Genomic DNA, 13,062 nt, shown 5'->3' on the forward strand with positions numbered 1-13,062 from the left:
AATTGGAAAGGAAGAAGTCAAAATATCCTTGTGTGCAAATGATAGAAACTTATACTAGGAAAACCCTAAAGATTCCACAAGGTAACTATTATAACTGATGAACAAATTCAGTAAAATTTAAGGATATAAAGTCAACATAAAAATCAGTAGTGTTGTTATATGTCAACAGTGACAAAGAGAAAAAGAAATTTTAAAAGTAATCCAATTTACAATAGCCATACATAAAATTAAATACCTATGAATTAACCAAAGAACTGAAAAAATCTCTATAATGAAAACTACAAAACTCTGAGGAAAGAAATTTAAGAGGACACAACAAATGAAAAAATATTTCATGTTCATGGATTGAAAAAATCAATATTCCTAAAATGTTTATACTACCAAAAAAATCTACAGATTTAATAAAATCTCTATCAAAATACCAACAGCATTCTTTACAGAAATAGAAAAAATAACTCCTAGAATTTATATGGACCCAGAAAACACTTAGAATAGTCAAAACTATCTTAAGCAAAAAGAACAGAACTGGAGGAATCGCACTATCTCACTTCAAATTATACTACAAAGCTACAATAACTAAAACAGCATGGTATTGACATAAAAACAGACACATGTACCAATGGAACAGAATAGAGAATCCAGAAACAATTTCACACACCTAGAGTGAACTCATTTTTGACAAAAGTGCTGATTTGGTTTGGCTGTGAACAAACCAGAAATCTCATCTTGAATTGTAGCAATTCCCACACGTCAAAAGCGAGGCCAGGTGGGGATAATTAAATCATGGGAGTGGATTCCCCCATACTGTTCTTGTAGTAGTGACTGAGTCTCATAAGACCTGATGGTTTTATAAATAGGAGTTCCCCTGCAAAGCTCTCTGCCTGCCGCCATGTAAGATGTGAATTTATTTGCTCCTCATTTGCCTTCCACCATGATTGTGATGCCTCCCCAGCCACGTGAAACTGTGAGTTAATTAAACTTCTTTTCTCTATAAATTACCCAGTCTTGCATATGGCTTTATTAGAAGCATGAGAACAGACTCACACAGATGCCAAGAATATACATTAGGGGAAAGGCAGTCTCTTTAATAAATTTGAAAATTCGTCTTGGGAAAATTTAATATACTACACAGGAGGATGAAACTGGACTCATCTCTTGCCATATACAAAAATCAAATAAAATGGATTAAAAACTTAAATATAAGACCTCAAACTGTGAAACTACTATAGGAAAACCCTAGGGAAAATATCCAGGACATTGGTCTAGGCAAAAATTTCTTGAGCAATATCCCACAAGCTCAGGCATTCAAAGCAAACATGGACAAATGGGATCACATCAAATCTGCACAGCAAAATATATAATCAACAAAGGGAAGAGACAACCCACAGAATGGAGGAAAATATTTACACACTACTCATCTGACAAGAGATTAATAACCAGAATATATAAGGAACTCAAGCAACTCTATAGAAAAAAGACCTAATAATCCAATCCAAAAGTGGACAAAAGATTTGAATAGATGACTCTCAAAAGAAGACATATAAATGGCTAACAGGCACATGAAAAGGTGATCAACACCACTGATCATCAAATCTACAGTGAGATGTCATCTCACTCCAGTTAAAATGGCTTATATCCAAAAGAAAGCGCAATAACAAACGCCAGTGAGGATGTAGAGATAAGTGGATCCTCATACAATGTTGGTGAGAATGTAAATCAGTATGACCACTATGGAGAGCTGTTTGAATGTTTCTCAAAAAACTAAAAATAAAGCTACCATATTATCCAGTAGCCCTACTGCTGGGTATATACCCCCAAAAAAGGAAATAAGTATATCAAAGAGACATCTGCACTCTTATGTTTGTTGCTGCACTGTTTCCAATAGCCAAGATTTGGAAACAACCTAAATATCCATCAACAGACAAACGGATAAAGAAATTGTTGTAAATATACATAATGTAGTTATATTCAGCCATAAAAAAAATGAGATTCAGTCATTTGAAACATGAATGAAACTGGAGTTCATTATGTTAAGTGAAATAAGCCAGGCCCAGAATGACAAACGTAGCATGTTCTCATTTATTTGTGAGATCTAAAAATAAAAGAATTGAACTAATGGACATAAAGTGTAGAAGGATGATTATCAGAGACTCAAAAAAGTAGTGGGGGTGGGAGGGGAGATGGGGATGAATAAGACCTACTATTTGACAGCACAGCAGGGTGACTATAATCAATAATAACTAATACATTTTAAAATAACTTAAAGAGTGTAATTGAATTGCTTGTAACTCAAAGAATAAGTGCTTGAGGGGATAAATAACCCATTCTCCATGATATGCTTATTTCACACTGCATGCCTGTATCAAAACATCTCACGCACCCCACAAGCATATTAATATATAACTACTATGTACCCATAAAAATTAAAAAAGGAAAAAAGATCAAGTTGTACATACAATGCATTAGTATACATGATAACTAATACAAATAAAAATAATAAAATGTAAACATAAAGTAAGCATATAATTTAGTCATGAATTTACTGTCGTGGAAAATACTAGGAATTAATTTTATATCAAAATAATGTATGTTGTTTAAACATTAAATTATACCATCAGATTTATGCATATATGACTGTGTATTTGTGCATCTGTGTGTGTGTGTGTGTGTGTGTGTGTGTGTGTGTGTGGTTGCAATTTGCAATAGCATTCTCTTTAGTCTCACACTTTCCAAACATACCACTTTGAACATTCTGCCAGCTTTTTCTGAAAATAAATTCACATTTCTAAAGAATCTCTGCTTCTATTTACTTATTTTTATAGATTATATTTAATAATTTTTTATTATGAGAGATGAGAATGTTAATCTCCATCTTCACTTCATATTTGAACACACCCTCAGATAGACACACTAACTTTTTCCAAACTCCTTTTTCCAGAATATATTTAGATGGCAGTTTTTATGGTAACAGTATTTATTGCTTACATTATTCTGACTAGACAAATACGGTTCTCTGGTGAGACTGCTGTGATTGCATTTTATTTTTAGTACTTTCTTAAATTTAACCACGTCTCTTCATTTCAATTTGTGATTTTCTGTTTTCCAAAATAGAATTATTACAAACGTTCAGGCAGGTGTTTGAAATTCCTTTTTTAATTATTGGGAACTCTCATAAAATCTGTCACAACTCTTTTGTTTCTGTTGTCTCCTCTCATTTCTGAACTATCCACCAGATTCATTCTGAAGTAGATATTTTCTAGACCTGGTGATAGACAGCTTCCCCGACACTCTCATTCTCCTATGTGAAGTCACCTGATAGCTGGAGTTCAGGACTTTCTCTAACTAGGTTTCAGACATTTGAATAAAGCACATTATCCAATATTTTTCTGAGAAAGGAAAAATAGAACATAAAACTTTTGGCAAACGTACAAGTCTGAAAACACCCTATTTCTATTAACGCACAAGATAATATTAACATTTCCTCTTGAAAATTCTGAATCCTAATTTGTTCAACATGACCTGGTAAACCTATGAAAGTTTTTGTGATTTTTCCCTTTAATTCTGGTGTCCTGAAATTCCATGACCCTGTGGCTAGCAGTGTATATTTTCATGTCATATGCTGTTGGACATTGAAGAGAATTTTCTGTTAAGATGGCAAAAGAAAAATGTCATTTCTCTAGATCAGTTCCTTTTCTGTAGAATAAAGATAGCTGCTGAATTTTAGGACACGAGATGAATAAAACAGCTAAGAGTCTTTGAATTCAAGGAGTGGGCCCATATCAAATCTACCTTTCTGGCCTACACCTCATGCCTTTTCTGGCACTGTGCTGTGTTCCTGAGCACATGGCTTCTTAAGCTCAGTTTCTCTAAAGAGTGAGCCTCTTTTTTCTTATAGGAGAAAATCAGTTACCTGATGAAAAGAGTTGTGGAGGAAACCTAGGTAGGAAGAGCCTCCTTTTCCAGCCTTGTTCTCCACCATCTTTGACCCTTGGTACTTCCAAATACAAATATTGGGGGGATTTTAGGGACACTGATTAGCTTTTCCTCCTTATTAAATATTCTTTTTTTTTTCCCATTTATTTATTTTATTGCATTTTAGGTTTTGGGGTACATGTGAAGAACATGCAAAATTGTTGCATAGGAACACACGTGGCAGTGTGATTTGCTGCCTTCCTCCCCATCACCTACATCTGGCGTTTCTCCCCTTGCTATCTCTCCCCAGCTTCCCAACCCCCACCGTCCCTCCCCTATTTCCCCCCAACTCACCCCAGTGTGTAGTGCTCCCCTCCCTGTGTCCATGTGTTCTCATTGTTCAACACCCGCCTATGAGTGAGAACATGCGGTGTTTGATCTTCTGCTCTTCTGTCAGTTTGCTGAGAATGATGGTTTCCAGGTTCATCCATGTCCCTACAAAGGACCCAAACTCATCGTTTTTGATGGCTGCATAATATTCCATGGTGTATATGTGCCACATTTTCCCTATCCAGTCTATCGTCGATGGGCATTTGGGGTGGTTCCAGGTCTTTGCTATTGTAAACAGTGCTGCAATGAACATTCGTGTGCACGTGTCCTTATAGTAGAAGGATTTGTAATCCTTTGGATATATACCCAGTAATGGGACTGCTGGGTCAAATGGAATTTCTATTTCTAGGTCCTTGAGGAATCGCCACAGTGTCGTCCACAATGGTTGAACTAATTTACACTCCCACCAACAGTGCAAAAGTGTTCCTATTTCTCCACATCCTCTCCAGCATCTGTTGTCTCCAGATTTTTTAATGATCGCCATTCTAACCGGCGTGAGATGGTATCTCAGTGTAGTTTTGATTTGCATTTCTCTGATGACCAGTGATGATGAGCATTTTTTCATATGTTTGTTGGCCTCACGTATGTCTTCTTTTGAGAAGTGTCTGTTCATATCCTTTGCCCACTTTTGAATGGGCTTGTTAGTTTTTTTCTTGTAAATCTGCTTTAGTTCTTTGTAAATTTTGGATATCAGCCCTTTGTCAGATGGGTAAACTGCAAAAATTTTTTCCCAATCTGTTGGTTGCTGATTCACTCTAATGATTGTTTCTTTTGCTGTGCAGAAGCTGTGGAGTTTTATTAGGTCCCATTTGTCTATTTTGGCTTTTGTTGTCAATGCGTTTGGCGTTTTGGTCATGAAGTCCTTGCCTACACCTACGTCCTGAATGGTTTTGCCTAGATTTTCTTCTAGGGTTTTTATGGTGTTAGGTCTTATGTTTAAGTCTTTAATCCATCTGGAGTTAATTTTAGTGTAAGGTGTCAGGAAGGGGTCCAGTTTCTGCTTTCTGCACATGGCTAGCCAGCTTTACCAACACCATTTATTGAACAGGGAATCCTTTCCCCATTGCTTGTTTTTGACTGGTTTGTCAAAGATCAGATGGTTGTAGATAGGTTGTGTTGCCTCCGAGACCTCTGTTCTGTTCCATTGGTCTATATCTCTGTTTTGGTACCAGTACCATGCTGTTTTGATTACTGTAGCCTTGTAGTATAGTTTGAAGTCTGGTAGTGTGATGCCCCCCGCTTTGTTCTTTTTGCTTAGAATTGACTTGGCTATGCGGGCTCTCTTTTGGTTCCATATGAAGTTTAAGGTGGTTTTTTCCAGTTCTGCAAAGAAGGTCATTGGTAGCTTGATGGGGATAGCATTGAATCTGTAAATTACTTTGGGCAGTATGGCCATTTTCACGATATTGATTCTTCCTAACCATGAACATGGGATGTTTCTCCATCTGTTTGTGTCCTCTCTTATTTCATTGAGCAGTGGCTTGTAGTTCTCTTTGAAGAGGTCCTTTACATTCCTTGTTAGTTGTATTCCTAGGTATTTTATTCTCTTTGTGGCAATTGTGAATGGAAGTTTGTTCTTGATTTGGCTCTCTTTAAGTCTGTTACTGGTGTATAGGAATGCATGTGATTTTTGCACATTGATTTTGTATCCTGAGACTTTGCTGAAGTTGCTTATCAGTTTCAGGAGGTTTGGGGCTGAGACGATGGGGTCTTCTAGATATACAATCATGTCGTCTGCAAATAGAGAAAATTTGACTTCCTCCTTTCCTATTTGAATGCCCTTTATTTCTTTTTCTTGCCTGATTGCTCTGGCTAGAACTTCTAATACTATATTGAATAGCAGTGGTGAGAGAGGGCATCCTTGTCTGGTGCCACATTTCAAGGGGAATGCTTCCAGTTTTTGCCCATTCAGTATGATATTGGCTGTTGGTTTGTCATAAATAGCTTTTATTATTTTGAGATACGTTCCATTGATACCTAGCTTATTGAGTGTTTTTGGCATAAAGGGCTGTTGAATTTTGTCAAAGGCCTTCTCTGCATCAATTGAGATAATCATGTGGTTTTTGTCTTTGGTTCTGTTTATGTGGTGAATTACGTTTATAGACTTGCGTATGTTGAACCAGCCTTGCATCCCCGGGATGAAGCCTACTTGATCATGGTGGATAAGCTTTTTGATGTGCTGTTGCAATCGGCTTGTCAGTATTTTATTGAAGATTTTTGCATCTATGTTCATCATAGATATTGGCCTGTAGTTTTCTTTTCTTGTTGAGTCTCTGCCGGGTTTTGGAATCAGGATGATGTTGGTCTCATAAAATGATTTGGGAAGAATTCCCTCTTTTTGTATTGTTTGGAATAGTTTCAAAAGAAATGGTACCAGCTCCTCTTTGTATGTCTGGTAGAATTCAGCTGTGAACCCATCTGGACCTGGGCTTTTTTTGGGTGGTAAGCTCTTAATTGCTGCCTCAACTTCAGACCTTGTTATGGGTCTGTTCAGGGTTTTGGCTTCTTCCTGGTTTAGGCTTGGCAGGAGGCAAGTGTCCAGGAATTTATCCATTTCTTCCAGGTTTATTAGTTTGTGTGCATAGAGTTGTTTGTAATAATCTCTGATGATGGTTTGAATTTCTGTGGAATCTGTGGTGATATCCCCTTTATCGTTTTTTATTGCATCAATTTGGTTATTCTCTCTTTTCTTTTTTATTAATCTGGCTAGTGGTCTGTCTATTTTGTTGATCTTTTCGAAAAACCAGCTCCTGGATTTACTGATTTTTTGGAGGGTTTTTTGTGTCTCTATCTCCTTCAGTTCTGCTCTGATCTTAGCTATTTCTTGTCTTCTGCTAGACTTTGAGTTTTTTTGATCTTGCTCCTCTAGCTCTTTCAGTTTTGACGATAGGGTGTCAATTTTTGATCTCTCCTTGTTTCTCATGTGGGCACTTATTGCTATATATTTTCCTCTAGAGACTGCTTTAAATGTGTCCCAGAGATTCTGGTATGTTGTGTCTTCATTCTCGTTGGTTTCGAAGAACATCTTTATTTCTGCCTTCATTTCATTGTTTATCCAGTCAACATTCAAGAGCAAGTTGTTCAGTTTCCATGAAGCTGTGCGGTTCTGAGTTAGTTTTTGAATTCTGAGCTCTAACTTGATTGCACTGTGGTCTGAGAGACTGATTGTTATGATTTCTGTTCTTTTGCATTTGCTGAGGAGTGATTTACTCCCACTTATGTGGTCAATTTTAGAGTAGGTGTGATGTAGTGCTGAGAAGAATGTTTATTCTGTGGATTTGGGGTGGAGAGTTCTGTAAATGTCTATTAGTTTTGCTTGGTCCAGGTCTGAGTTCAAGTCCTGGATATCCTTGTTAATTTTCTGTCTGGTTGATCTGTCTAATATTGACAATGGGGTGTTAAAGTCTCCCACTATTATTGTGTGGGAGTCTAAGTCTCTTTGTAAGTCATTAAGAACTTGCCTTATGTATCTGGGTGCTCCTGTATTGGGTGCATATATATTTAGGATCGTTAGCTCTTCTTGTTGCATTGATCCTTTTACCATTATGTAATGTCCCTCTTTGTCTCTTATGATCTTTGTTGCTTTAAAGTCTAATTTATCAGAGATGAGAATTGCAACTCCTGCTTTTTTTTGCTCTCCATTTGCTTGGTAAATCTTCCTCCATCCCTTTATTTTGAGCCTTTGTGTATCCTTGCATGTGAGATGGGTTTCCTGGATACAGCACACTGATGGCTTTTGTCTTTTTATCCAATTTGCCAGTCTGTGTCTTTTGACTGGGGCATTTAGTCCATTTACATTTAGGGTTAATATTGTTATGTGTGAATTTGATACTGCCATTTTGGTGCTAGCTGGCTGTTTTGCCCTTTAGTTGAGCTGGTACTTGTTGTTCCTTTATATGTGTAGAGCCTCTTTCAGGAGCTCTTGTAGAGCTGGCCTGGTGGTGACGAAATCTCTGAGTACTTGCATGTTCCCAAAGGATTTTATTTTTCCTTCACTTATGAAGCTTAGTTTGGCTGGATAGGAGATTCTGGGTTGAAAGTTCTTTTCTTTAAGGATGTTGAATATTGGCCCCCACTCTCTTCTAGCTTGTAGGGTTTCTGCTGAGAGATCTGCTGTGAGTCTGATGGGCTTCCCTTTATGGGTAACCCGACCTTTCTCTCTGGCTGCCCTTAGTATTTTCTCCTTCATTTCGACCCTGGTGAATCTGACGATTACGTGCCTTGGGGTTGCTCTTCTTGACGAATATCTTTGTGGTGTTCTCTGTATTTCCTGGACTTGAATGTTTGCCTGCCTTGCTAGGTTGGGGAAGTTTTCCTGGATAATATCCTGAAGAGTATTTTCCAGCTTGGATTCATTCTCTTCGTCACATTCAGGTACGCCTATCAAACGTAGATTAGGTCTTTTCACATAGTCCCACATTTCTTGGAGACTTTGTTCATTCCTTTTTACCCTTTTTTCTCCAGTCTTGCCTTCCCGTTTTATTTCATTGAGTTGATCTTCGACCTCTGATATCCTTTCTTCTGCTTGGTCCTTTCGGCTGTTGATACTTGTGCATGCTTCACGAAGTTCTCGTGTTGCATTTTTCAGCTCCATCAATTCACTTATATTCCTTTCTATTTTGTCCATTCTTGTTAGCATTTCGTCCATTCTTTTTTCAAGGTTCTTAGTTTCTTTGCATTTGGTTAGAACATGTTCTTTAAGTTCACAGAAGTTTCTTACTACCCACCTTCTGAATTCTGATTCTGTCATTTCATCACACTCGTTCTCCATCCAACCTTGTTCCCTTGCTGGTGAGGAGTTGTGATCCCTTTTAGGAGGAGAGGTGTTCTGGTTTCGGGTGTTTTCATCCTTTTTGCGCCGGTTTCTTCCCATCCTTAAGGATTTATCCACCTGTCGACTTTGTAGTTGCTGGCTTTCAGATTGGGTCTCAAATCTTTCAGATTGACGTTCTGTTTGTTGATGATGAGGTTATTTCTGTTTCTTGGTTTTCCTTCTGACAGTCTGGCCCCTCTGCTGTAGGTCTGCTGAGGCTCACTCCAGGCCCTGCTTGCCTGGGATTCACCTGCAGCAGCTGTTGAACAGCAAGGGTTGTTACCAGTTTTCTTCTTCTGCTATCTTTGTCCCAGACGGATACCCGCCTAGTGTCAATCTGATCTCTCTTTTATGAGGTGTCTTTTTGGATATATAGGGGTCAGGGAGCTGCTTGAGGAGACGGTCTTTTCTTTATAGGAGCTCAAATGGTGAGTTGTGAGCTCTGTTGTTGTTCATTCAGAGCTGCTGGGCAGGTACTTTTAGGTCTGCTGCAGCTGAACTCATAAACTGCTTTTTGTTCCCAGGTGCTCTGTCCCAGGGATTTAGGGCTTTATTTATGAGTTTCTGTTATGCTGCCGCCTTCTTTTTTTTTTTCCTTCAGACGTACGCAGCCCAGCAAGGAGGCCGCCTAGTCACTGTCGGCCTATGGCAGCTTTGCTGAGCTGCTGTGGGCTGCGCCCCGCTGCCGAGTGAACTTTCCTGCAGTCCTGATTATATGGGTGTAGTTAGAACTGCTTTGGGGATGGTGGCCCGCCTCTGTTGGGGTGGAGTCTCTGCTGTGGCGGGTTGCCTTGGCAACGGCGGGCTGCCTCAGCAATGGCGGGTTGCCTTGGCAACGGCGGGCTGCCTCGGAAATGGCGGACGCCCCTCCCCCACAGAGCTGGACCGTCCCGGGTTCAGCTGCGCTTGCTGTGAAACTCTCAATCCAGAGTTTCTGGTTGCTGTTCTTTTGTGGGGGTGGGGCCAGCCGAGCCTGATCGCCTGGCTCCCTGCCTCACAGCCTTAAGTTGGTGTTCCAGTCGCCTGTTGAAGAGGCACCGGGGTCTGTTTGTTTTCCCCTGTGGCCACTCTCTGCGCTGGCTTAAACAGCGGCACTGAGGTTTGTGGCGCTTTTTTTTTTTTTTTTGCCCTGGAATCTACTGTCCTGGTTCTCTGCTCAGTCCCCTTTTTGAACCAGCGTATGGGCGACTTCCCGTGGCTCCAATCGCCAGCCAAAAGGGCCCCCGGACCGGTGTATTTAGTACGGAGAACCGCGGCTCCGGGGCGCGGACAAAGCAGCCGCGCGGGGCAAAGCAGCGGCCCCGGCCGGTACGGCCGCGCTGGCCGAAACAGCCGCGCTGGCGACCGTGGAGCTCCTCTGCCCGGGAATTTCCTAGTCTGTGGGCAATAAAAACGCGGCGTCCACTCACCCTCTGCGCTTTCACTGGGAGCTGCAATCCTGAGCTGTTCCTAAACGGCCATCTTGGATCCAGGCTCCTTAAATTTTCTTCCTCTGACTTTTTGGTTACAAGTTTATCCTCTCTGTACAGATTTATCATTCCTCCATTTTCTCTCTGTGTTTTCGAAATTTGTTAAATTTGTTTATTTCCTGTACTCTTCCTACCTTAAAGGATCTAAATGTCTAATATCCAAAATCTATAAAAGAACTTAAACAAATCCACACGCAAACAACAAAAAAAAAAATTCATCCAAAAATGGGCAAAGGACGTGAACAGACGCTTCTCAAAACATGACATACAAGCAGCCAAAAACATGAAAAAATGCTCAACATCACTAATCATCAGAAAAATGCAAATCAAAGTCACAATGAGGTATCATCTCACACCAGTCAGACTGGCAATTATTAATATTAAAAAGCCCAAAACAACACATATTGGTGAGGTATAGAGAAAAGAAAATGCTTTTACACTGTTGGTGGGTATGCAAACTAGTTCAGCCACTGTGGAAAACAGTTTGGATATTTTTGAAAGAACTTAAAATAGAACTACCAGTTGATCCAGCAATCCCACTATTGAGTATATGCTCCCCAAAAAACTATGTATTTTATCAAAAATACACACAAACCAATATGTTCAATGTAGTACTATTCACAATAGCAAAGAAATGGAATCAACTTAAGGGCCCATCAACAGTGGAATGTATAAAGAAAATATGACTAATACACACTGATATGGTTAGGCTGTGTCCCCACCCAAATCTCATCTTGAATTGTAGCTCCCATAATTCCCACATATCATGGGAGGGACACAATGGGAGGTAATTTAATCATGGGGACAGGCCTTTCCCATGCTGTTCTCATGATAGTGAATAAGTCTCCATCAGAGACTTATTGTGAGGCCTTTCCATCTATGTGGAATTGAGAGTCTATTAAAACTATTTTCTTTATAAATTACCCAGTCTCAGGTATGGCTTTATTAGGAACATGAGAACAGACAAATACATGCACCATGGAATACTATGCAGCCATAGAAAATAACACAAATCATATCTTTTGCAGCAATATAGATGGAACAGGAGGCAATTATTCTAAGCAACCTAATACAAGAACAGAAAACCAAATACCACATGTTCTCACTTATAAGTGGGAGATAAACATAAAATACACATGAATCTAAAGAGGGGAACAATAGACACTGAGGATCACTAGATGGGGGAGGGAGGTAGAGGATGTGGGCTGGAGAAACATCTGTTGGGTACTACGCTTACTGTAAGTGTGATGGAATGGTTGGGACCCCAAGTCTCAGTGTTACACAACTTACCCATGTAACCTGTATGTGTACTCTTTGATCTATAATAAAAGTTGAAAAAAATCTTCTAGGACTCTATAGGCTAATAACTGTTCAAAAAAGGGCCTAATTCTTACTTGTAATTAGGTTATTGTCATTCCAATGGGGGATACTGACACGGCGAGGGCTGGTGGGGGGAGATATTTCTTATCTGCAGCACAACCAAAAGTATTTAAAAGTAAATTTCTAAAGTAAAGTTGTTCATAAAAGATAAAATTATCGGCACCCCCCCCTCAAAAATACTCATTTTGTCCAACACCAATTTCATGGAAACTGTCTCAGGTACATCTTCTGCCTAAATGGAGCATTCTTTAGGTACCTCTTCTAGTAAACAGAATCATCTTTCTTATGAATCTAACTTTTTAGAATACTTATCAGACTAGAAATTCTCTCAGGCAACCTCACTACATTTCTAGGATTATCATTTATGCTTCAATAAGGAGAGTTTCCACTTTCCCTACCCCAGTATTTTAACCTGAAATTTTGAGTATGAGAAAAGTTATCTTCAAGAATATACTTGCTGTTCAAAATGGCCTTTTCATAATAAAACCAACATGCAATCCCAGGCCAATTTATGTTGTCTCTTCCTGCCATAAATCATTGCCCATGAAATCCAGACACACTGGACCAGAGCTCTATTGCTTTTGCTACTGCCATGTTGTCTTCATTTCTCTCAGTTATCTTCCTCTACTGTGCAAAGATGTCGCTTTTTTCTTTACTTTTTTTCTTTCGCTTTTTTTTTCTGAGACAAAATCTCACTCTGTCATCCAGGCTGGTGTGCAGTGGCACAATCTTGGCACACTACAATCTCTGCCTTCCAGATTTATTCGATTCCCATGCCTCAGCCTTCTAAGTAGCTGAGATTACAGCTGTGTGCCATCATTCCTCACTAAGCTTTGTATTTTTAGTAGAGATGGGGTTTGGCCATGTTGGCAAGGTTGGTCTTGAACTCTTGGCCTCAAGTTATCCACCAGCCTTGGCCTCCCAAAGTGCTGGGACTGCACATGTGCCACTGTGCAAGACCAAGATATCCCATTTTAATCATACCATTAAATTGGAACAGATTACAGTTGGGAACACAGCAGTTTAAGTAATGAAGCTTCTCTAAGAGGAACAGGAAGGAGAAAACTAGCAGCACCTTCCCTATATCTTTTCTGAAAA

At 39.5% G+C, this 13,062-nt stretch overlaps 1 protein-coding gene across 1 annotated transcript in view; it reads right to left on the reverse strand.

Annotated features, from left to right (window-relative positions):
- The window catches only part of LOC116528426 (cytochrome P450 2C19), an 87,776-nt gene that overhangs the window by 16,903 nt on the left and 57,811 nt on the right, over positions 1-13,062 (reverse strand). The gene's annotated exons all lie outside the window — the stretch shown is intronic.

Source organism: Sapajus apella, unplaced genomic scaffold (assembly GCF_009761245.1).
Source record: "Sapajus apella isolate SASKATOON/1434 unplaced genomic scaffold, GSC_monkey_1.0 scaffold58, whole genome shotgun sequence".
In the NCBI taxonomy this organism is placed as follows: Eukaryota; Metazoa; Chordata; class Mammalia; order Primates; family Cebidae; genus Sapajus; species Sapajus apella.